This window comes from Triticum urartu, chromosome 1A, assembly GCF_056163025.1.
Source record: "Triticum urartu cultivar PI428250 chromosome 1A, HENAU_Tu73, whole genome shotgun sequence".
NCBI classification, from domain to species: Eukaryota; Viridiplantae; Streptophyta; class Magnoliopsida; order Poales; family Poaceae; genus Triticum; species Triticum urartu.
Genome location: NC_141873.1, coordinates 259,990,298 through 260,013,734, shown reverse-complemented (window position 1 = coordinate 260,013,734; position 23,437 = coordinate 259,990,298). Strand labels below are relative to the sequence as shown.

The following is a 23,437-nucleotide window of genomic DNA, read 5'->3' as shown; positions in this document are numbered from 1 at the left end:
AACAACAATTGGTATTCAGAGCCAAGTTCGAGGGACGGTCGTGGCGTGCGGCGACGTCCACGCCGTGTGTGGCGGACATGGAGGCATCGGCTGCGGTGCGCGACGATGCAGTGTGATGCCGTGCGCGCGACGAGCAGCGGCGGTCGCGGAGACGAGGAGGTCGTGGAGGACCTGCGTGGTGGTGCAAAGGCTGCGGCGGTTCAGCGTGACGACCGTGGAGGTGCTGCGCTGCGGTTGAGGCCGCAGCGGTGCAGGGCAATAAGCTGTGGCGGCGAGCCGGGCGCGACCGATGCGTGTTATGGGTGTGCACTGGACGCGTCGGGCGCGTGTACGGACATGCAGATCACCGGGGGTGAACACGTCCGGCGGAGCGCAGGGCGGCCGCGTCGATCACGTCAGTGCGTGATCGTGTGCGTGAGCCGGGGCGTGCAGGGCGTGGCGTCATGGAAGAGCTCGGCGTGCGTCGCCGAGGAGCTCGACGTGGCCGGTGGAGAAGAAGCTCGACGTGCGATCGTCGAGGAAGAACATGGAGGTAGCGTCAAACCTTGGTGTGGCTGCTGGGAAGCGTGGTGGAGGCCGTAGCAGCGGCCATGGCGCGACGTCGACGAGCTTGACATGTGCAAGGGTCATGGCTTGGGGCGTGAATGTTAGCAGCAATCCATGCCAATGATGGTGGCGATCGGTGTAAGCGCACGGTCAAGTCCATAGCGTGTGTGGTGCGTGCGTGCGTTGTGTGTGCTCGTGGCATGCGTGTGTGTCGCTAGGTAGGCGTGAGAGCCGGTGCTAGCTAGCCAGGCCTGTTGGGTTTCATAGTAATTTCAAAAAAATTCCTACGCACACGCAAGATCATGGTGATGCATAGAAACGAGAGGGGGAAGTGTGATCTACGTACCCTTGTAGATCGACAACGGAAGCGTTAGCACAACGTGGTTGATGTAGTCGTACGTCTTCACGGCCCAACTGATCAAGCGCCGAAACTATGGCACCTCCGAGTTTTAGCACACGTTCAGCTCGATGACAATCCCCGGACTCCGATCCAGCAAAGTGTCGGGGAAGAGTTCCTTCAGCACGACGGCGTGGTGACGATCTTGATGTTCTACTGTCGCAGGGCTTCGCCTAAGCACCGCTACAATATTATCAAGGACTATGGTGGAAGGGGGCACCGCACACGGCTAAGAATATGATCACGTGGATCAACTTGTGTGTCAAGGGGTGCCCCCTGCCCCCGTATATAAAGGATCAAGGGGAGGAGGCCGGCCGGCCCTCTATGGCGCGCCAAGGAGGAGTCCTCCTCGTAGGAGTAGGACTCCTACTAGGAGGGGGAAAGAAGTGGGGAGGGAGAGGGAAAGGGGGGGCGCCGCCCCCCTCTCCTAGTCCAATTCGGACCAGGGGGAGGAGGCGTGCAGCCCACCTCTGGCTGCCCCTCTCTCTCTCCACTAAGGCCCATATGGCCCATTACTTCTCCCGGGGGGTTCCGGTAACCCTCCGGCTCTCCGGTTTTCTCCGAAATCACCCGGAACACTTCCGGTGTCCGAATATAGCCGTCCAATATATCAATCTTTATGTCTCGACCATTTCGAGACTCCTCGTCATGTCCGTCATCACATCCGGTACTCCGAACTAACTTCGGTACATCAAAACTCATAAACTCATAATATAACTGTCATCGAAACCTTAAGCGTGCGGACCCTACGGGTTCGAGAACAATGTAGACATGACCGAGACACGTCTCCGGTCAATAACCAATAGCGAAACCTGGATGCTCATATTGGCTCCTACATATTCTATGAAGATCTTTATCGGTCAGACCGCATAACAACATACGTTGTTCCCTTTGTCATCGGTATGTTACTTGCCCGAGATTCGATCGTCGGTATCTCAATACCTAGTTCAATCTCGTTACCGGCAAGTCTCTTTACTCGTTCCGTAATACATCATCTCGCAACTAAATCATTAGTTGGAATGCTTGCAAGGCTTATGTGATGTGCATTGCCGAGAGGGCCCAGAGATACCTCTCCGACAATCGGAGTGACAAATCCTAATCTCAAAATACGCCAACCCAACATGTACCTTTGGAGACACCTGTAGATCACCTTTATAATCACCCATTTATGTTGTGACGTTTGGTAGCACACAAAGTGTTCCTCCGGCAAACATGAGTTGCATAATCTCATAGTCATAGGAACATGTATAAGTCATGAAGAAAGCAATAGCAACATACTAAACGATCGGGTGCTAAGCTAATGGAATGGGTCATGTCAATCAGATCATTCACCTAATGATGTGATCCCGTTAATCAAATAACAACTCCTTGTTCATGGTTAGGAAACATAACCATCTTTGATTAACGAGCTACTCAAGTAGAGGCATACTAGTGACACTCTGTTTGTCTATGTATTCACACATGTATTATGTTTCCGGTTAATACAATTCTAGCATGAATAATAAACATTTATCATGATATAAGGAAATAAATAATAACTTTATTATTGCCTCTGGGGCATATTTCCTTCAGTCTCCCACTTGCACTAGAGTCAATAATCAAGATTACACGGTAATGATTCTAACACCCATGGAGTCTTGGTGCTGATCATGTTTTTCTCGTGGAAGAGGCTTAGTCAACGGGTCTGCAACATTCAGATCCGTATGTATCTTGCAAATCTCTATGTCTCCCACCTGGACTAGATCCCGGATGGAATTGAAGCGTCTCTTGATGTGCTTGGTTCTCTTGTGAAATCTGGATTCCTTTGCCAAGGCAATTGCACCAGTATTGTCACAAAAGATTTTCATTGGACCCGATGCACTAGGTATGACACCTAGATCGGATATGAACTCCTTCATCCAGACTCCTTCATTTGCTACTTCCGAAGCAGCTATGTACTCCGCTTCACATGTAGATCCCGCTACAACGCTTTGTTTAGAACTGCACCAACTGACAGCTCCACCGTTTAATGTAAACACGTATCCGATTTGTGATTTAGAATCGTCCGGATCAGTGTCAAAGCTTGCATCAACGTAACCTTTTACGATGAGCTCTTTGTCACCTCCATATATGAGAAACATATCCTTAGTCCTTTTCAGGTATTTCAGGATGTTCTTGACCGCTGTCCAGTGATCCACTCCTGGATCACTTTGGTACCTCCCTGCTAGACTTATGGCAAGGCACACATCAGGTCTGGTACACAGCATTGCATACATGATAGAGCCTATGGCTGAAGCATAGGGAACATCTTTCATTTTCTCTCTATCTTCTGCAGTGGTCGGGCATTGAGTCTTACTCAACTTCACACCTTGTAACACAGGCAAGAACCCTTTCTTTGCTTGATCCATTTTGAACTTCTTCAAAACTTTGTCAAGGTATGTGCTTTGTGAAAGTCCAATTAAGTGTCTTGATCTATCTCTATAGATCTTAATGCCTAATATGTAAGCAGCTTCACCGAGGTCTTTCATCGAAAAACTCTTATTCAAGTATCCCTTTATGCTATCCAGAGATTCTATATCATTTCCAGTTAGTAATATGTCTTCCACATATAATATTAGAAATGCTACAGAGCTCCCACTCACTTTCTTGTAAATACAGGCTTCTCCAAAAGTCTGTATAAACCCAAATGCTTTGATCACACTATCAAAGCGTTTATTCCAACTCCGAGAGGCTTGCACCAGTCCATAAATGGATCGCTGGAGCTTGCACACTTTGTTAGCTCCCTTTGGATCGACAAAACCTTCTGGTTGCATCATATACAACTCTTCTTCCAGAAATCCATTCAGGAATGCAGTTTTGACATCCATCTGCCAAATTTCATAATCATAAAATGCGGCAATTGCTAACATGATTCGGACAGACTTAAGCATCGCTACGGGTGAGAAGGTCTCATCATAGTCAATCCCTTGAACTTGCCGAAAACCTTTTGCGACAAGTCGAGCTTTGTAGACAGTAATATTACCGTCAGCGTCAGTCTTCTTCTTGAAGATCCATTTATTCTCAATTGCTTGCCGATCATCGGGCAAGTCAACCAAAGTCCATACTTTGTTCTCATACATGGATCCCATCTCAGATTTCATGGCTTCAAGCCATTTTGCGGAATCTGGGCTCACCATCGCTTCTTCATAGTTCGTAGGCTCATCATGATCTAGTAGCATGACTTCCAGAACAGGATTACCGTACCACTCTGGCGCGGATCTTACTCTGGTTGATCTACGAGGTTCAGTAGTATCTTGTTCTAAAGTTTCATGATCATCATCATTAGCTTCCTCACTAACTGGTGTAGGTGTTACAGAAACAGTTTTTTGTGATGCACTACTTTCCAATAAGGGGGCAGGTACAGTTACCTCGTCAAGTTCTACTTTCCTCCCACTCACTTCTTTCGAGAGAAACTCCTTCTCCAGAAAGTTTCCGAATTTAGCAATAAAAGTCTTGCCTTCGGATCTGTGATAGAAGGTGTATCCAATAGTCTCCTTTGGATATCCTATGAAGACACATTTCTCCGATTTGGATTCGAGCTTATCAGGTTGAAGCTTTTTCACATAAGCATCGCAGCCCCAAACTTTCAGAAACGACAACTTTGGTTTCTTGCCAAACCACAGTTCATAAGGCATCGTCTCAACGGATTTTGATGGTGCCCTATTTCACGTGAATGCGGCCGTCTCTAGAGCGTATCCCCAAAACGATAGCGATAAATCAGTAAGAGACATCATAGATTGCACCATATCTAGTAAAGTACGATTACGATGTTCGGACACACCATTACGCTGTGGTGTTCCGGGTGGCGTGAGTTGCGAAACTATTCCACAATTTTTCAAATGTACACCAAACTCGTAACTCCAATATTCTCCTCCACGATCAGATCGTAGAAACTTTATTTTCTTGTTACGATGATTTTCAACTTCACTCTGAAATTCTTTGAACTTTTCAAACGTTTCAGACTTATGTTTCATTAAGTAGATATACCCATATCTTCTTAAGTCATCTATGAAGGTGAGAAAATAACGATATCCGCCACGAGCTTCAATATTCATCGGACCACATACATCTGTATGTATGATTTCCAACAAATCTGTTGCTCTCTCCATAGTACCGGAGAACGGTGTTTTAGTCATCTTGCCCATGAGGCACGGTTCGCAAGTACCAAGTGATTCATAATCAAGTGGTTCCAAAAGTTCATCGGTATGGAGTTTCTTCATGCGCTTTACACCGATATGACCTAAACGGCAGTGCCACAAATAAGTTGCACTATCATTATCAACTCTGCATCTTTTGGCTTCAACACTATGAATATGTGTGTCACTACTATCGAGATTCAATAAAAATAGACCACTCTTTAAGGGTGCATGACCATAAAAGATATTACTCATATAAATAGAACAACCATTATTCTCAGATTTAAATGAATAACCGTCTCGCATCAAACAAGATCCAAATATAATGTTCATGCTTAACGCTGGCACCAAATAACAATTATTTAGGTCTAATATTAATCCCGAAGGTAGATGTAGAGGTAGCGTGCCGACTGCGGTCACATCGACTTTGGAACCGTTTCCCACGCGCATCGTCACCTCGTTCTTAGCCAATCTTCGCTTAATCCGTAGTCCCTGTTTCGAGTTGCAAATATTAGCAACAGAACTAGTATCAAATACCCAGGTGCTACTGCGAGCATTAGTAAGGTACACATCAATAACATGTATATCACATATACCTTTGTTCACCTTGCCATCCTTCTTATCCGCCAAATACTTGGGGCAGTTCCGCTTCCAGTGACCAGTCTGCTTGCAGTAGAAGCACCCAGTTTCAGGCTTAGGTCCAGGTTTGGGTTTCTTCTCTTGAGTAGCAACTTGCTTGCTGTTCTTTTTGAAGTTCCCCTTCTTCTTCCCTTTGCCCTTTTTCTTGAAACTAGTGGTCTTGTTGACCATCAACACTTGATGCTCCTTCTTGATTTCTACCTCCGCAGCTTTCAGCATTGCGAAGAGCTCGGGAATAGTCTTATTCATCCCTTGCATATTATAGTTCATCACGAAGCTCTTGTAGCTTGGTGGCAGTGATTGGAGAATTCTGTCAATGACGCAATCATCCCTGGAAGATTAACTCCCAATTGAATCAAGTAATTATTATACCCAGACATTTTGAGTATATGCTCACTGACAGAGCTGTTCTCCTCCATCTTGCAGCTATAGAACTTATTGGAGACTTCATATCTCTCAATCCGGGCATTTGCTTGAAATATTAACTTCAACTCCTGAAACATCTCATATGCTCCATGACGTTCAAAACGTCGTTGAAGTCCCGACTCTAAGCCGTAAAGCATGGCACACTGAACTATCGAGTAGTCATCAGCTTTGCTTTGCCAGACGTTCATAACATCTGGTGTTGCTCCAGCAGCAGGCCTGGCACCCAGCGGTGCTTCCAGGACGTAATTCTTCTGTGCAGCAATGAGGATAATCCTCAAGTTATGGACCCAGTCCGTGTAATTGCTACCATCATCTTTCAACTTTGCTTTCTCAAGGAATGCATTAAAATTCAACGGAACAACAGCACGAGGCATCTATCTACAATCAAGCATAAACAAGCAAGATACTATCAGGTACTAAGTTTCATGATAAATTTAGGTTCAATTAATTTACTTAAAGAACTCCCACTTAGATAGACATCCCTCTAATCCTCTAAGTGATTACGTGATCCAAATCAACTAAACCATGTCCGATCATCACGTGAGATGGAGTAGTTTCATTGGTGAACATCACTATGTTGATCATATCTACTATATGATTCACGCTCGACCTTTCGGTCTCCGTGTTCCGAGGCCATATCTGTATATGCTTGGCTCGTCAAGTATAACCTGAGTATTCCGCGTGTGCAACTGTTTTGCACCCGTTTTATTTGAACGTAGAGCCTATCACACCCGATCATCACGTGGTGTCTCAGCACGAAGAACTTTCGCAATGGTGCATACTCAGGGAGAACACTTCTTGATAATTAGTGAGAGATCATCTTATAATGCTACCGTCAATCAAAGCAAGATAAGATGCATAAAAGATAAACATCACATGCAATCAATATAAGTGATATGATATGGCCATCACCATCTTGTGCTTGTGATCTCCATCTTCGAACCACCGTCGTGATCACCAACGTCACCGGCGCGACACCTTGATCTCCATCGTAGCATCGTTGTCGTCTCGCCAATCTTATGCTTCCACGACTATCGCTACCGCTTAGTGATAAAGTAAAGCATTACAGCGTGATTGCATTGCATACAATAAAGCGACAACCATATGGCTCCTGCCAGTTGCCGATAACTCGGTTACAAAACATGATCATCTCATACAATAAAATTTAGCATCATGTCTTGACCATATCACATCACAACATGCCCTGCAAAAAAAAGTTAGACGTCCTCTATTTTGTTGTTGCAAGTTTTATGTGGCTGCTACGGGCTTAAGCCAGAACCAATCTTACCTACGCATCAAAACCACAACGATAGTTTGTCAAGTTGGTGCTGTTTTAACCTTCGCAAGGACCGGGCGTAGCCACACTCGGTTCAACTAAAGTTGGAGAAACTGTCACCCGCAAGCCACCTATGTGCAAAGCACGTCGGGAGAACCGGTCTCGCGTAAGCGTACGCGTAATGTCGGTCCGGGCCGCTTCGTCCAACAATACCGCCGAACCAAAGTATGACATGCTGGTAAGCAGTATGACTTATATCGCCCACAACTCACTTCTGTTCTACTCGTGCATATAACATCAACATATAAAACCTAGGCTCGGATGCCACTGTTGGGTTTCGTAGTAATTTCAAAAAAATTCCTACGCACACGCAAGATCATGGTGATGCATAGCAACGAGAGGGGGGAGTGTGATCTACGTACCCTTGTAGATCGACAACGGAAGCGTTAGCACAACGTGGTTGATGTAGTCGTACGTCTTCACGGCCCGACCGATCAAGCGCCGAAACTATGGCACCTCCGAGTTTTAGCACACGTTCAGCTCGATGACGATCCCCGGACTCCGATCCAGCAAAGTGTCGGGGAAGAGTTCCGTCAGCACGATGGCGTGGTGACGATCTTGATGTTCTACTGTCGCAGGGCTTCGCCTAAGCACCGCTACAATATTATTGAGGACTATGGTGGAAGGGGGCACCGCACACGGCTAAGAATATGATCACGTGGATCAACTTGTGTGTCAAGGGGTGCCCCCTGCCCCCGTATATAAAGGATCAAGGGGTGGAGGCCGGCCGGCCCTCTATGGCGCGCCAAGGAGGAGTCCTCCTAGTAGGAGTAGGACTCCTACTAGCAGGGGGAAAGAAGTGGGGAGGGAGAGGGAAAGGGGGGGCGCCGCCCCCTCTCCTAGTCCAATTCGGACCAGGGGGGAGGAGGCGCGCAGCCCACCTCTGGCTGCCCCTCTCTCTCTCCACTAAGGCCCATATGGCCCATTACTTCTCCCGTGGGGGTTCCGGTAACCCTCCGGCTCTCCGGTTTTCTCCGAAATCACCCGGAACACTTCTGGTGTCCGAATATAGCCGTCCAATATATCAATATTTATGTCTCGACCATTTCGAGACTCCTCGTCATGTCCGTGATCACATCCGGGACTCCAAACTAACTTCGGTACATCAAAACTCATAAACTCATAATATAACTATCATCGAAACCTTAAGCGTGCGGACCCTACGGGTTTGAGAACAATGTAGACATGACCGAGACACGTCTCTGGTCAATAACCAATAGCGGAACCTGGATGCTCATATTGGCTCCTACATATTCTACGGAGATCTTTATCGGTCAGACCGCATAACAACATACGTTGTTCCCTTTGTCATCGGTATGTTACTTGCCCGAGATTCGATCGTCCGTATCTCAATACCTAGTTCAATCTCGTTACCGGCAAGTCTCTTTACTCGTTCCGTAATACATCATCTCGCAACTAACTCATTAGTTGCAATGCTTGCAGGGCTCATGTGATGTGCATTACCGAGAGGGCCCAGAGATACCTCTCCGACAATCAGAGTGACAAATCCTAATCTCGAAATACGCCAACCCAACATGTACCTTTGGAGACACCTGTAGAGCACCTTTATAATCACCCATTTACGTCGTGACGTTTGGTAGCACACAAAGTGTTCCTCCGGCAAACGGGGGTTGCATAATCTCATAGTCATAGGAACATGTATAAGTCATGAAGAAAGCAATAGCAACATACTAAACGGTCGGGTGCTAAGCTAATGGAATGGGTCATGTCAATCAGATCATTCACCTAATGATGTGATCCCGTTAATCAAATAACAACTCCTTGTTCATGGTTAGGAAACATAACCATCTTTGATTAACGAGTTAGTCAAGTAGAGGCATACTAGTGACACTCTGTTTGTCTATGTATTCACACATGTATTATGTTTCCGGTTAATACAATTCTAGCATGAATAATAAACATTTATCATGATATAAGGAAATAAATAATAACTTTATTATTGCCTCTAGGGCATATTTCCTTCAAGGCCGAACTTGGTGGCCACTAGGCGTGGTTGTTAGTGCATGCATGCAGGAGGTAGTTAGAGCATCTCCAGTCGTTGGCCCCCAGGGGGCGCCTAAAATCGCCGCCTGGGGGTGAGCCGGCGCAAAAAATCGACCTGGGGACGAGTTGGTCCCCAGCCGCCCGCCCCCGGGCCGCCCCAGGCGCGTTCAAAAAAGGCAAAAATATAGCAAATTTCGGCAAAGTTCGGCGAAGTTCGGCATATATTACATAATAGTCGCGGATTTTTATTACATAATATATCTAATTAAAAAAGAAACTGGCTGAACGCGGAGTAGTCACCGTCGTCACCACCATCGTCGCCGCCGTCGTCGGGCTTCTCCTCCTTGACGCGGCCGTCCCTGGTGGACCCCTGACCGGCGTCGCCAACGCGGGCTAGTGGCGGCGGTGCGTCGTCGTCGTCGCTGTCCTCGATGACGATGACGCCTCCTTCGTCGCTGCGCGAATCGCTGCAGAGCGGCGCACTGGCGCTCCCTCGCCATCTTCAGGGAGTCCGCGCACGCCCATTCCAGGGTCGCGTCGTCGTCGTGCTCGACGTCGCCGCCGTGCTCCGTCTTCACCGTGGGGAGGAGGTCCGGCTCCGTCTTCACCGGTGCGAGCCCCGGCTCCGTCTTGGGCTTGACGAAGCGCAGAGGAGGAGCCGACGAGGAGGCGCGCCAGCCGCCCTCGTTGATGACGATGCCGGCGCTGCGAGTGCGCCGGCCGAGCGGCATCTCTACCGCGGGCTCGGCCTTGACGCCGAGCAGTGCCGGAGAGCCGGAGGAGTGCGAAGAAGAGCGTGATGAGGAGGAAGAAGAGGAGGCGCCGAACCTCCTGGGCAACCATTGCCCGTCGCGTCGGCGGTGAGCCGTGGCCGCCCTCGCCGGGGGGTACGCCAACGGCGGGTTGTTGCCGCCCTCGAGGTGTGTCAGCACGCCCTCGAGTGTGCGGCCGGGGACGCCCCACCATAGGTGGCGCCCCTCGCTGTTCTTCATGCCGCCGACCACCGCCGCACCATTGGTGGACGCCAGCTGCTGCTGCTGACGGCGTTGGAAGTACGCCGCCCAAGCCGCGTGGTTGTCGGCGGCGTACTGGGGGAGGGAGAGCTGGGCGTCGGTGAGGGAGGCGCGCACGACCTCGACCTCGTCGGCGAAGTACGAGGGTTTAGCCACGGCGTCGGGCAACGGGGGAATGGGCACTCCCCCGTTGCTGAGCTTCCAGCCCGTCGTCCCGGCGCGCATGTCCGGCGGCACCGGGATGTTCGCTTGGAACAGGAGCCAAGACTCATGTTCGTGGAGCGAGCGGTGGCGGAAGCCGTTGGCCGCCGCCTCATCTCCGGGGAAATGCTCGGCCATCAGGAGAGGGAGGACTCGACGGCGGCGCTCGGGAGAGGGAGGGCTCGACGGAGGCTCTTGGGAGAGGCAGAGCTCGACGGCTAGGGCTAGGGCTGGTGTGGCCAGAGGCGAGGGAGGCCGCCGGCTTTATAGCCGCGCCGCGCCCGTGTGTACGCGTGCGAGGGAGGGGAGGCGTCGGTGCGCCGTCCCGTGACGCGTCGCCCGTGAGGAATCAATGGTAAGGCTGACCGGCGGCAGCCTTGCCATTGATTCCCCGCAGGAAACCGAGGCGTTGGGGGAAGACGACGTACGGTGTCACTGACGCGGCGGGCCCGCGGCTCTTTCACGCCAAAACCACTCGCCCCGGCGTCCCCGAGCGCCCCCCAGCGCGCCGGGTTCGGCCTGGGTCCGCCGGCGCTAATTTCGGCCCAGGCCGGCGAAAATCGGGCTCCTGGGGGCGCGACTGGGCCGATTTTTCAGTGCCAGCGTGAAAAAATTGCCTGGGAAGGCCTTTTTGGGGGGGCGCGGCTGGAGATGCTCTTAGCAGGTCTGTTGCGAGCGGCCATGGTGAGCGCATCGTGCGCATGGCCGAGCGGATCGCTCGCGAGCAGCGAAGTCTACAGGCGTTCGTGCGTACGTGCACACAGGTAACATGGGAGCTGCGCTGCCGTGGGACTACAAAAGGCCCGGCCACGAGTGTGTTTGTATATGGGAGTTGCCGAGCATGTAGCCTATGAATACAAAGAAAAGATTGGGACGTTTGTGCGTTGGGCGGGAAAATTTCTTGTGTCTTGTGTCCATCTTCTTCTTCTACCTCCTTTCGCATCATAGAGCGAGAGAGAGCGAGAGGTAGGCGAGAGCTAGGGCTAGACAGCAACAACATCTCCATCCTACACGTTTTTGGCCTGTGTACTCGTTCATGGACGAGTTGGTGGCTCGTATGTGGTTTTACCCTGTTTTCCATGGCGCGTCCAGTTTCGTCTCATGCGCACCCCGTGCATGTCCGTCGTCGTGAGCCGCTCCAGCATATGGCCGGGCTAAGTCCGGCGTTCACGGAGGGGAGACAAGTGGCAGCATCAGCACTCATCAAAGTGCCGGAAATTGTCGAGCCGGTTCATTGAGCTATAGCCCGAGCCCGCCGTGCGAGCAGAAGCACGAAGACGCCCATGGGTGCGACGTCAGGCGAGGGCCTCGATGGTCGAGGGCATTCGCCGCACGCTCAAGGGCCCAAACCCTAGGCTCTCCTCCCTCCTAGCGTCCTCTCTCTTCCTCCCTCTCCCGTGACCAAAAATCAGTTTGGTTTCATGTTGGTTTCTTCCGTGATCAAAAATCAGTTTGGTTTCATTTTGGTCTCATGCTTGGGAAGTCGACCAAGGAATCCATTTTCTTGGTACAATTCATGAAGAGATACAGGGAGCAAAAGAATGACCTGCATGTGGTGTTCATTGACTTGGAGAAGGTCTACGATAAGATACCGTGGAATGTCATATATGATAACAGGGCCGTCTCCAGAAATTTGGGGGCCCGGGGCGAACTGCAAAATGTGGCCCTAAATTTGGAAATTTTCATATAACTAAGATATATGTTCATTTTGTTAATTATATTACTTCAAATGTATGTAATTTGGTATGATATTTATAAATATTTCAAAAACTAATGCTAAAAGAGTAAAGGTGATACAAGTAACTAAACACATTTTCTACCAAAAAGCAAAACAAAAGGAATGATTGAAACAGAGAGCATATCTGCATATGTATGATATTGTTTGCAGGACTGAAGGAGGTGGACCTTTATTTTCAGGATCCGTAGAAGCAGATACGTTTCCGTTTTCTATACCAAAATTCAAAATTCAAAAGTTTATTATCTGAAGCAAATCGAATCCAACCTGCAGCAAATAGGCCTCGAGCACTCACGTGGGGTTAGTTTAGGTTGGGGAACTAGCCAATTACCATGCACCATTCATCCGTAGATCACAGGAGCACTAGACGAGAGCGACGACGGGAGGGCAAGCAGTCAGATCAGCGGATGGAATCAGGTCTGGGCGATGGGGAGAGGCGGCTACGAGTGGGATACTAGGAGACGACGATTTAGGCGATCGGGCAACCTGCTTGTTTCGTTGGGCTCCTGGTTGGGCTACCGGGCCTTTTTCAGATTATAAAGCAGCCTACCCATCACCTACTGATTTGGAGACCCCAAAATATTGGGGGCCCTGGGCGGTCGGCCAATTTGGCCTGCCCCATCGACAGGCCTGTACGATAATATTGTGACAAGTGTTCGAACAAGTGATGATGACATTAATGACTTCCCAATTAAAATAGGACTGCATCAGGGGTGAGCTTTGAGCCCTTAGCTTTTTTACTTTGGTGATGAATGATCTCACAAAGGATATACAAGGAGATATCCCATGGTGTATGCTCTTTACGATGATGTGGTGCTAGTCGATGATAGTCGGACAGGGGTCAATAGGAAGTTAGAGCTATGGAGACAAACCTTGAAATCGAAAGGTTCTAGACTTAGTAGAACTAAAACCGAGTACATGAGGTGCGGTTTTAGTACTACTAGGCACGAGGAGGAGGAGGTTAGCCTTGATGGGCAAATGGTGCCTCACAAGGACACATTTCGATATTTGGGGTCAATGTTGTAGAAGGATGGGGATATCGATGAAGATGTGAACCATTGAATCGAAGCCGGATGGATGAAGTGGACCAAGCTTCTGGCATTCTATGTGACAAGAGAGTGCAACAAAAGCTAGAAGGCAAGTTCTATAGGACGGCGGTTCGACCCACAATGTTGTATGGCGCTGAGTGTTAGCTGACTAAAAGGAGACATGTTCAACAGTTAGGTGTGACGGAGATGCGCATGTTGAGATGAATGTCTAGTCACACAAGGAAGGACCAAGTCCGGAATGATGGTATAAGAAATAGAGTTGGGTAGCACCAATTAAAGAGAAGCTTGTCCAACATCGTCTGAGATGATTTGGGCATATTCAATGTAGGCCTCCAGAAGCGTCGGTGCATAGCGAAACGGCTAAAGCGTGCTGATAATGTCAGGAGAGATCAGGGTAGATCGAACTTGACATGAGAGGAGTCCGTAAAGAAGGATCTGAAGGACTGAAGTATCACCAGAGAACTAGTCATGGGCAGGGGTGTATGAAAACTTGCTATACATGTGCCAGAATCATGAGTTGGTTGCGAGATCTTATGAGTTTCACCTCTAGTCTACCCCAACTTGTCGCTACTCCTATAAAAGACTCAGTCGGTGATGATAGTGTGTCTGTCGTCCGTCATTTCTGACCATTGGATCTGCGTCTAACGACTATGATGTAAGTTGTGACCTTTTTGCAACAATATCCCACTTACCGGAAAAGGCTTTTGCACCGCTTTATTTAAAGACATTATAACTGAGCAGTTTTCCTGCCATCTTAGGGCATTAGCAAGGTCAGCCGTTGGATTAGCGCTATGTTAGCCGCGAACTGGGCCTAATGTCGCAAGGGAAGCTACTCTCGTAGCTATTTTGGAGCCCAGGGGTTAATCGGGCCAGTTTTCTACTCGGCCCAAGGCAGCGAAGCCCGCTTCAGCGAAGACAATAAAATAGCGAACCAGCACGTCCCTTCGCTCCTCACGACGCCCCCTCCTCTCCCCGCCGCCGCCCACGACGGCATCTCCTCGCCTCCCTCAACTTCGGGCGTTCTTCTTCCATCCGGCCTAAGTCGAGCCTCGCGAGGGATTCCGACGCGGGTGGGGATCAATCCGAGGCGATGCTTGCCAGTGATCCGGCGCGGGAGGGGATCAACCCGAGGCGACGCGTGCGAGGATGCGATGTTCAACAGGATCCCGCCGGTAGCAGATGTGCGACGTCTCATCTTCCCCGTCACCGTTGCTCCTAGCTGCAGCCACTCGTGCACGTCACCGCCAGGTTTAGTTCAATCGCTTCTGTATATGAGACACTGTCTGATGCTTAGATTCAATGCGCCACTAGCCTCAAGGGAGATTTGGAGGAGGCCGAGGCTTGGAACACCGAAGACATGTGCTTGCGTCAGCTTGATGCCACTCCGCCACTGCAGGTTATTCGCATAGATTCAGCCGCTCTCCTATCATTTTGTTCATCAAAAATGATTGTCGGATATCACTTGCAGTTCTATATAATATGACAATTCTGGTATTCATTGCTCCCAGTTGCTTGAGGCAAATAATTAGATTAGTACATTTGGTGGAGTTGTACGATGTGAAAGAACAATGTTTGTTTCTATCAGTTAGAAGCTGAAGAATACATCTAAACTCAATGATTTCAAGAATACAAATTAGTGATAGAGATGTACGAATTGATGATTCCATTAGATTCCAAGAACATTTCAGTGGCTCCTTTTTTTTACTATGTATATGTAGTTGGCCGTACAAACAATTCTTTGTGTCTTGCAAATGTAGTGTGAGATTCCAATATAAATATCCATTTACTGTGTCCTAGTGTAGTTTAAGAAAGAGGATAAATGTTCCAAAAGAGCTGGTAACTTTCTCAATTATGTAGATTATTAGGAGATATGAAGGAAGTTTGAGTGGATGAGTTATATCCTATCCAAGATACCTGGTGTACAATTATCCTGCAATTATCCGTCGCTGGCGAGTGGCGCACACCAGTCGCCATTAAGGTCCTTTTGTGATGGTTATATACGTCCTTGATTTCCGGCAATTGTCCGATGCTCAAGGTGACCCTCTACCTCTGCAGGCGGATTACCATGGTCGGCTGGATTGACCTCCCCCCGATTCACCTGCATCACGCATCTCGGCTTGATCGACTGGATACCATAAAGCGCTGGATTCCTTCGGGTGCCTTGCCGCAGCTGAATCTCCTCGAGCATGTTGTCTCCCTCCCGCACTGGATCCCCTCGGATATTTGAATATCATTCCGGTCTTAAATTATGTTCCTGGAGAGAAATACAGGAAACTGAGCTACTGCTACGCTGCCTGATCTTCTTTGTCCCCAACGGATCTCCTCTCACATGATCTTGTGACGGTCGACGTGCAGGTATTGACTTCTGTTTCTACATTTTAGATAGATCAGTAGGCTAAATTTTCAAAATGGAGATGACTAAGCATGCTTTCTCTGTCTTGTGCAGAATTGAGAGGACTTGAATGTGGTAAGGACCTTTGCTACATCGGCTAACACAGCAGCAAGGATTCGCTTACTTATTATTATCCATTGCTCCAGCCCTATATAACCTTGCAGGTTAGGTTATATCGATGAATATTATTAAAAAAAACTTCATACATTACAACAATGTGATTTATTTCTGGTTCCATAACATCTATTTGTGGTCTGCACTCTGGAATATGCTTGCAACAATCGAGTAAAAGGAATATTTACTGAAATGGCCAGCATTTCCGTCAACTATGGTATTTGATCTTTACTACCACCAGTGTTTTTCAGGTGTATTTTTTAATTATTTTTCTCTTTCTCTCATTTACAAAAAAATATATCTCTCTGTCAAAAAAAACTTCAAAATAGATGAGTGCAGCAACGCGCGCCAACAATGATCTAGTATATAAAGCAAACCACCAAGCCACAAGGTCTAACAAGAGTTCACACTGACGCGCACACACAGCCGCACTCAAGGTAGCACAATATATACTCCTATAAAAGACTCGGTTGGTGATGATGGTGTGTCTGTCATCCGTCATTTTTGACCATTAGATCTGCATCTAACGATTGTGATGTAAGTTATGGCCTTTTTGCAACAATATTCCACTTATCTGCTTCAATTTACAAAAAATCCCTTAGTATCTTGAAACCAAACCACATTCCTCCTTTGCTTCATCAAAACAGTCCAAGGAATATAATTTGAGTGAAACATAAGATATTATTAGTCATATATGTATATCAAAACTAGACTTTTTTCTTTGAAATTTATGAATATGTAGTACTACTTCAGATCCGTTGCAACGCACGGACATATTGCTAGTTTGGGACTAGACTTTGTTGTTGATGTGTTTGTGTTGCTGCACATGAATTTGTTGTATGGTTGTTTTACTTTTTTATAAAAAAGACGAAAGCCTGTTTCGATAGAGAGTAAGTGTGTACCAGGATCGCGACGCCATCACCTCCATCATTGCCGACCTTCGCTCGATGGCTCTCCGCTTGGCGCCGCCGCTCCCTCCGCCACCTCCAGAGCCGGATTAGATCCTTTGTTGCTGCTTCGGATGCTGCGGTTGACCCGCCTCCTTTGTTTATTTTCAGGGCTTGTTGAGTTGTCCTCTCAGCAGAACCGTTTGTACTTTGTGTTGTGGTACTCTATGTGTGTACCTTGTTGTACTTTGTGGCTCTGGTGGTTTGCTTTATCTATAAAGCGGGGCGAAAGCCTTTTTCGATAAGTGCGTACCAATTTTAAAAAGAAAATGGAAACGTGAAGAAAACGTAAATTGCTTAAAAAGAGAGACCTATGCCGTAGGGCATGAGCATGACTTGACCTGGCGTGCTACTGCTGCAGTGGGAATCTCACACTATTCACTCACGCACGCGGCAGCGAAGGAATCCAAAGGGGTTCAGGCACAAGCATGCCCATCATATTAAAGCAGATTCTGTAGTTTTACGTGTCATTCTCTTCACACGTGGCTACGAGATCAGACTGAACAAGACACCGTAGTAGAAGAATACATCAGGTTTTTTCCTTCTTCTAAAATGCTGCTGCTGCTCACAGCATTAGATCAGGCTTCTATTTTCTGCGACATGTGGTGACGAGATCAGACTGCAGAAGAATACATCAGTTACTTGTAGCATACAAGACAATGGGGGTGGGTGGTTGCACTCACAGCGTCAGGTGCTGCTGCTCCACTAGACACAAACCACTCTCTGGCTTGCGCTGCTAGACTGCCACATTCCAGCATTTACTTGTGGTGACTGCCTTTAGTGGGATCTGGGAAGGATGGATGCATCAGCTGCAGCAAGAAATCACTTCAGAGTTTAGCTGATAGCCAAGAACGCTGGTGTTCAAGCAGTTCAACGGCTGTGCTGCAGAGAAGAAGACCAGGTAGGGCAGGTGACATGATGTTGTGCTTCCTTTCCTATCTTCTTCTATGATCCACAGCCGTGTCTCTTTCATGGACTCATATCTTGCTCTTATCTTTTTCAGCCGGACAATCTCTCATTTCCAGGGCATGCATCTTCACGAACAGGAGAACATTAGGAACAGTTGAAGGTAGTGCCTGAAGAACACATAACTCAAATTCTCTAGACTAGATGGTTGATGCAACTGGCATACGGGGGACAACGAGTAGGAGAAATGGAAGTTTGGGCTTTAGAAGGATTTGGTGTTGCTCATATTTTACAAGAGATACTTACTTATAAATCTGACCATCTTATAGCTCGCCAAGAAATACTTAATGCTACGATCTGAGGAAAAAGAATACCTAATCATGAGGATCCTCCAGAACCTTTTCGAGTGCTCGTTCAAGAACTACGATCTTTGGCTCTAGAACTGAATCATTTCCTTGTATCCTGCTAGCCAAATATTTCACTTGATCAGAGCTTTGGGTTGCTTCTTCTTCTTAGTTTCCTTTTCCCCCTTGGGTTAGAGAGTTTAGATGTGTGGCCCTTCTCTACTTTGCTATTTCGTCCGTACAGTCTTGTCTCTTCTTTGCGCTCTTGTAGATAATAAGCCTAAGGGTTATTACAGATCTTTGGTCGATGGACCTGAATAGCATGTGATTCCATGCGGCCCAGATCTTTCACAAAGAGGTTAGTAGAACCAAAGGCCACATATTGGCCAGCATGTCGTGTGGCAGTGTTGTGCCCCATAGCTCATCGACGTCTTCGGATATAGGTGAAATACCCAAGCGTTGCCAAACTCTATCAGCTAGAGGGCATGAAATGAAAGAGATGCGATGTGTCTTCACATTGCTCATGGCACCGAGGGCACACATTGTTGGTGATGATGTGCTTGTGCGCGAGGTTGGCGTGGGTGTTGAGCCTGTTTCTGAAAAGTAGCCAGGCAGAGACTTTAAGTTTTCTGGGCACCTGTGCCCTCCAAATGATTGGAGTGTTCCTGTCCAGCTCAGGTTGTCTTCTATACTACTATTAAAAGAGCAAACATGACTTCTTTCAAAACCACACAACAAACTGTACACAGAATAACCTGTACCGTTAGATCAGATCAACCTAAACATATCCTACTGCTTATATTACACGAACGGTCTGTCACCTAGATGAAGGTCTGAGATGAAATATTCTGCCGAGCAGACGCGTGGTCTGCGATTCTTCTACGCTCCGCGTTCCCGATCCCGGCGGCCCCGCCCACAGCCCCGTGATTTTTGGGCACGATTCCCCTTTTATCTCTCCCTAGATCGAGAAATACGGATCCGCAGCAACGTTGCGCCGCCGGCCCTCCCTTCCCTTTCTCTTCGATGCACTTCCTAATCCACCCCGAGATAGACGCTGCGGAGGTTGGCCTGGCGCGGGGCTGGTGAGCGTCGAGGGGTCGCAGCAGTAGAGGGGGAGGTCGGACAAGGCGGGGAGTAGGCGGCCAGGCGCGCGGCAATGAAGGTGTTCCGCTCGGCGATCTCTTCCGATGGAGCGGGAGGTGGTTGGAGGAGGAGGAGGAGGCGGGCGCCCCTGCAATTCGCGAGGCCGAGGAGAGCAGCGGTTGGCCCCACAGCGAGGCCAGCGAGAGGTTGAGTCGCTCGAGCGCCGGGAACCAGAAGATCGGCGGGAGCAGCGAAGTCGGGCGTCGTCGGGTCCCCGCGCAGCGCCATCATGCCCTGCGTCACCCGCTCCGCTGCCAGTAGCCTGCCGCACTCCATCGAGGCCCGGTGCCACGACCGAGGGTCGCCCAGGAAGCCCACGAGTGGACAACCAGGAGGCGACGTGATGGCGAAGGCGGCAAGAACGGCGTCGCAGGTGAGTTCCACCACTCCTGGAACCTTCTTTCTCCATGTTCAGTTGAACATCTTATCTCTGCATGTCCTAAGTTGCTACTCCATGACTATTTGTGTGTATACAGCTGTTATATCCTACGCTACTCTCACAATTTTGATCCCAAGTTACGTGCTTTGTGTGTATAACTGTACCTTATTTTGCAGTGGCTGCCGGGGCAGCAGCTTCACACTACCACACCGCCCTAGGCTTCAAAATCTGGTAATGCAACACCCCCTCCGCCTCCTTAGTTCGGAAATTGGTTGGTGGTGTACAGTGGAGACTAAAAATTCAGTGGAGGCTTCTTTCCACAATTATGTTCATCTCAGCCATAAGATAGAGAGAGATCAATAGATAACATATCTTTCAGTAAAAAGTAAATTGCAGCCTTTGTTGAACTGTAGGTTTGCAAGTTTCTAGGATCGAGACTTACAAACGTGTAAATGCAATTAATTAGACTGGCCTACTCCTCTACAACATTGCTGAGATTCAACATTCAGGAGAGTATCACATATGGAAAATCTTCTACAACTGACCAGACTGTTCGAATTGTTTTTGATGGTCTTTATTTGAATTTTGTAAGTGAATAAGCAGGAAAGCTTCGAGAGAACTCAGTGCATCATTTCTTATGCAACTGCTACTGCAATCGATTCCTTTCCAAGCGCTGGTAATATCTTTCTACAGAGCTTTTTCCTTTGTATGCAAATGTGAAAGAAAAAATATATCCTGGCTATGGTATGTGGATTATTATTCTCCTTAAACAACTGGCACAACTACTTTCTGTCGGTGAAGGTGTTTCAGATAGTAGAGCCACAAAAACACTCTAAATCTAGGAATGCAGTGAGTATGTGATGTTTTTTTTCTTGATGTGCAGGGTGGTACCATTGGATAGTTGTTCGTCAGGACAATTTTGTTTGAAGTTCAAGCTGGTATCAAATATTTGCTCTGGTGTTCGTAAGCCATAGATGTACAAATGATGTTATTTCTTGAAGTCAATTTGAAATTTATGTCCATTGTGATTAACAAATAAACTACTCATCATGATCTTATTTGTATATTTTGAAATTGTTTCCTGGTTGATGTATTAGGAAAGCATGGTTAGTCCAAATTTAAATAGTATACTGCAGTTCAGTTGAACATAGTAAGTATGATTTATAAGAAATGATCAAAATTATCTGCTGTGAAGAACACGTTAGGCTTTTGTTTTCAATCTCCCTGTACTTCCATGGTTCCATATCTTCTCTTATAGGTTTGTTATCTTGTCTGCTTGTAGAACTGTACAACAAGTTAGTTTGTTATTCAAGCAAAATCCATTTATTATACAAAGTGTGCATGGATTGCTTGATTACTGGGATTGTAGACCACTAGGTTGTTCCAAATTCATTTATTTTGTAGAATTCCGCAGTCAAAAAATTATGGTAGCCCACTAAAATTGTATAAGGTTTGCTTATTTAGCGCAGACTTTGTAATTTGTGGCCAATGGCAATTCCATATTATTTAGGCAGTTGTGAATTCTATGAAATATGGATGAAAAGTTTCATTGCAGATCATGTATTTTTCTTTCAGCATTTCAGTGTTTTGACATATTTCAGTGCAAAATAAACTAACATCTACATGTCAAAGAGCATCTTGATGCATATAAAGAATGAGTGGCGCATCAATGACTTGAGTTTTATGGGTTTATATTGTCTCACGGAGTCCCCTTCCCTCGAAACTGGGCAAATAGGTAGGTGTGTTTACAAGATTCTTTTGGTTTCCTGAGTTCATATACGTTGATACTCGGTAGACTACTGTGATTGCTGAGCTCCCGACGAAAGAAAACTCGCCAAACTTTGAACTTGGCATGCGAGATGATTCCAGTGGTGTCTGTTTGTGTGTGTAACTGACAGGAACATTCGTCGCTTCATGTAAAAAAGATCCTATATGCAGCAATAGGTGCAAGCAAGTGTTTTCCTGTATGACAGGAACATTTATCGATTCATGCCAATACATTTTTTATTCAAATAATTGTCTCTTAACTATGATGAATGAGGAATTATCAAGTGTTTTATACGTGCGTTGCACGTGCAAATGCACTACAGAAAAAACATTTATGCTGATATGTACTCGGGGTAGGGTTCGGCGAGTGTAAAACTCGGTGAAGTGCACTTGGCATACACCTGGCATGGGGTTTGTGAAAATACTACTACTTAAGTAAAGCACCAACAGAAGTGGGTGTATTGATGTGTCGTATCTATGTGCTTGTGGAATGGTCGGCACTACAAGTTTATTTTACCTGACTTGATGAAATTTACACACAATGATATCATGTGTTGGTTCTATTACTTCACCATCTGCATCATCCTAATTGCTAAGTGTAACATTTCAGAAAAGTTGGAACCGCCATTCTCTGTACAATCCAATTGTTTTAAATAATTTTATCATGTGTTGTATTCTAATTATTTTATTCAGAGGTTGTATGTGCTGAGAAGTTGTCAGTCGTGTGGTCAGTGATCTAGATTTAATTTACTCCCTCCGATCCAAATTAATTGATGCTGACTTAGTACAATTTTGGACTAAAGTGCTACTAAGTCTTTGTCAATTAATTTGGATCGGAGGGAGTAGCACACTTGACATAGTAATGAGAATATTTTAGCAATGGGATAACGTTATCTGAACTTTTGTTTTACTTGCATCTTGGTTAGGGTCACTGTCACCAGTGAGCATTTGGTAACTAGGCAAAGGATTACCCACATGTGGTTGGAAGTGAGCGCTTGGCTAAAACTGAAGTAGATGGAGAGAGATCAAAGGAGGCAAAGTTCATCAAAAAGTCACTGTCTGCACTGGGTGATGTTATTGCTTCCCTTGGCTCCAAAATGCCCACGTCCCATATAGGTTGCACATTAGCATTTTCAGAAATCAACATATGTTCAAGTAAGTGCTCTTCACAAATGGTGCATGATGTTCTACTATTTATATTTCAGGGAATTTTTTCTGGACAAAGGAAAGGACAAGCTATATATTTGTGAACTTGAAGCAAGTTCCTATTTTTATAGCTATGTGAAAGAAAAACATTTATTTTATGGGAAAGGCAGTCAACAGTCTGCTTCTTCTAAACAATGTGCATGTTTTTTCACCCTTTTTTGTTTGTTTGTAATACCACTGATTGCATGCAGCAGTTTGTTAGTACTATTCCTTTCTCCGGGTGAATTATTGTATTTTTCTTCAAATGCATGTTCCAGTATAGTATTTCTTTGTATTCCAAATGCACGGTTTTATTCAAATAATTAGTTTCAATGTGCCGCCATCACAGGTCATCAGAATCATTCGTAACCTGCAGATTTTTAGATTTGAGTTGTAATCAAGTTGGAAAGCTGTTAGCTTGCACAACCTCATTGGTTGATCATTGTAGATACAAGAGCATTATACATGACACTGTCTTGTTTGTATCTTACAGCGAATAAGAGGAGGCAGAGGCACAACCAACTAAGAATCATCCCAGGTGAAAGGTGCGAAGCTTTCATCGCATGGATGTCCAGATGGTGGTTATCCCATGGCATATGGTAGTTTTTTTTATAGAAGATTAAAAATGTAGCAATGCTAGATATATGTGACTAGACTTTCTGTGTAAGCTCGTGTCTTGTACTGAATTTTTGAAAAATGCCAATTGATCAAGACTTGAGTTGTGGTCAGATTTAAGAGGGGTTTTGTTTCTTTTGCTCAA

General features: G+C 46.8%; 1 long non-coding RNA gene across 4 annotated transcripts; it reads left to right on the top strand.

The window, feature by feature from the left end:
* The first annotated feature begins 18,823 nt into the window (after positions 1–18,823).
* LOC125508333 (uncharacterized) lies at positions 18,824–23,437 on the top strand. Of its 4 annotated transcripts, none has more exons than XR_015600833.1 (3): positions 19,024–19,719; positions 19,902–19,956; positions 20,139–23,437. It is a non-coding gene; the product is annotated as an uncharacterized LOC125508333 (long non-coding RNA). The 4 variants fall into 4 exon arrangements; XR_007283367.2 differs by having other exon boundaries at positions 19,902–22,608; positions 22,698–23,405; XR_007283366.2 differs by having other exon boundaries at positions 19,025–19,719; positions 19,902–22,647; positions 23,171–23,405.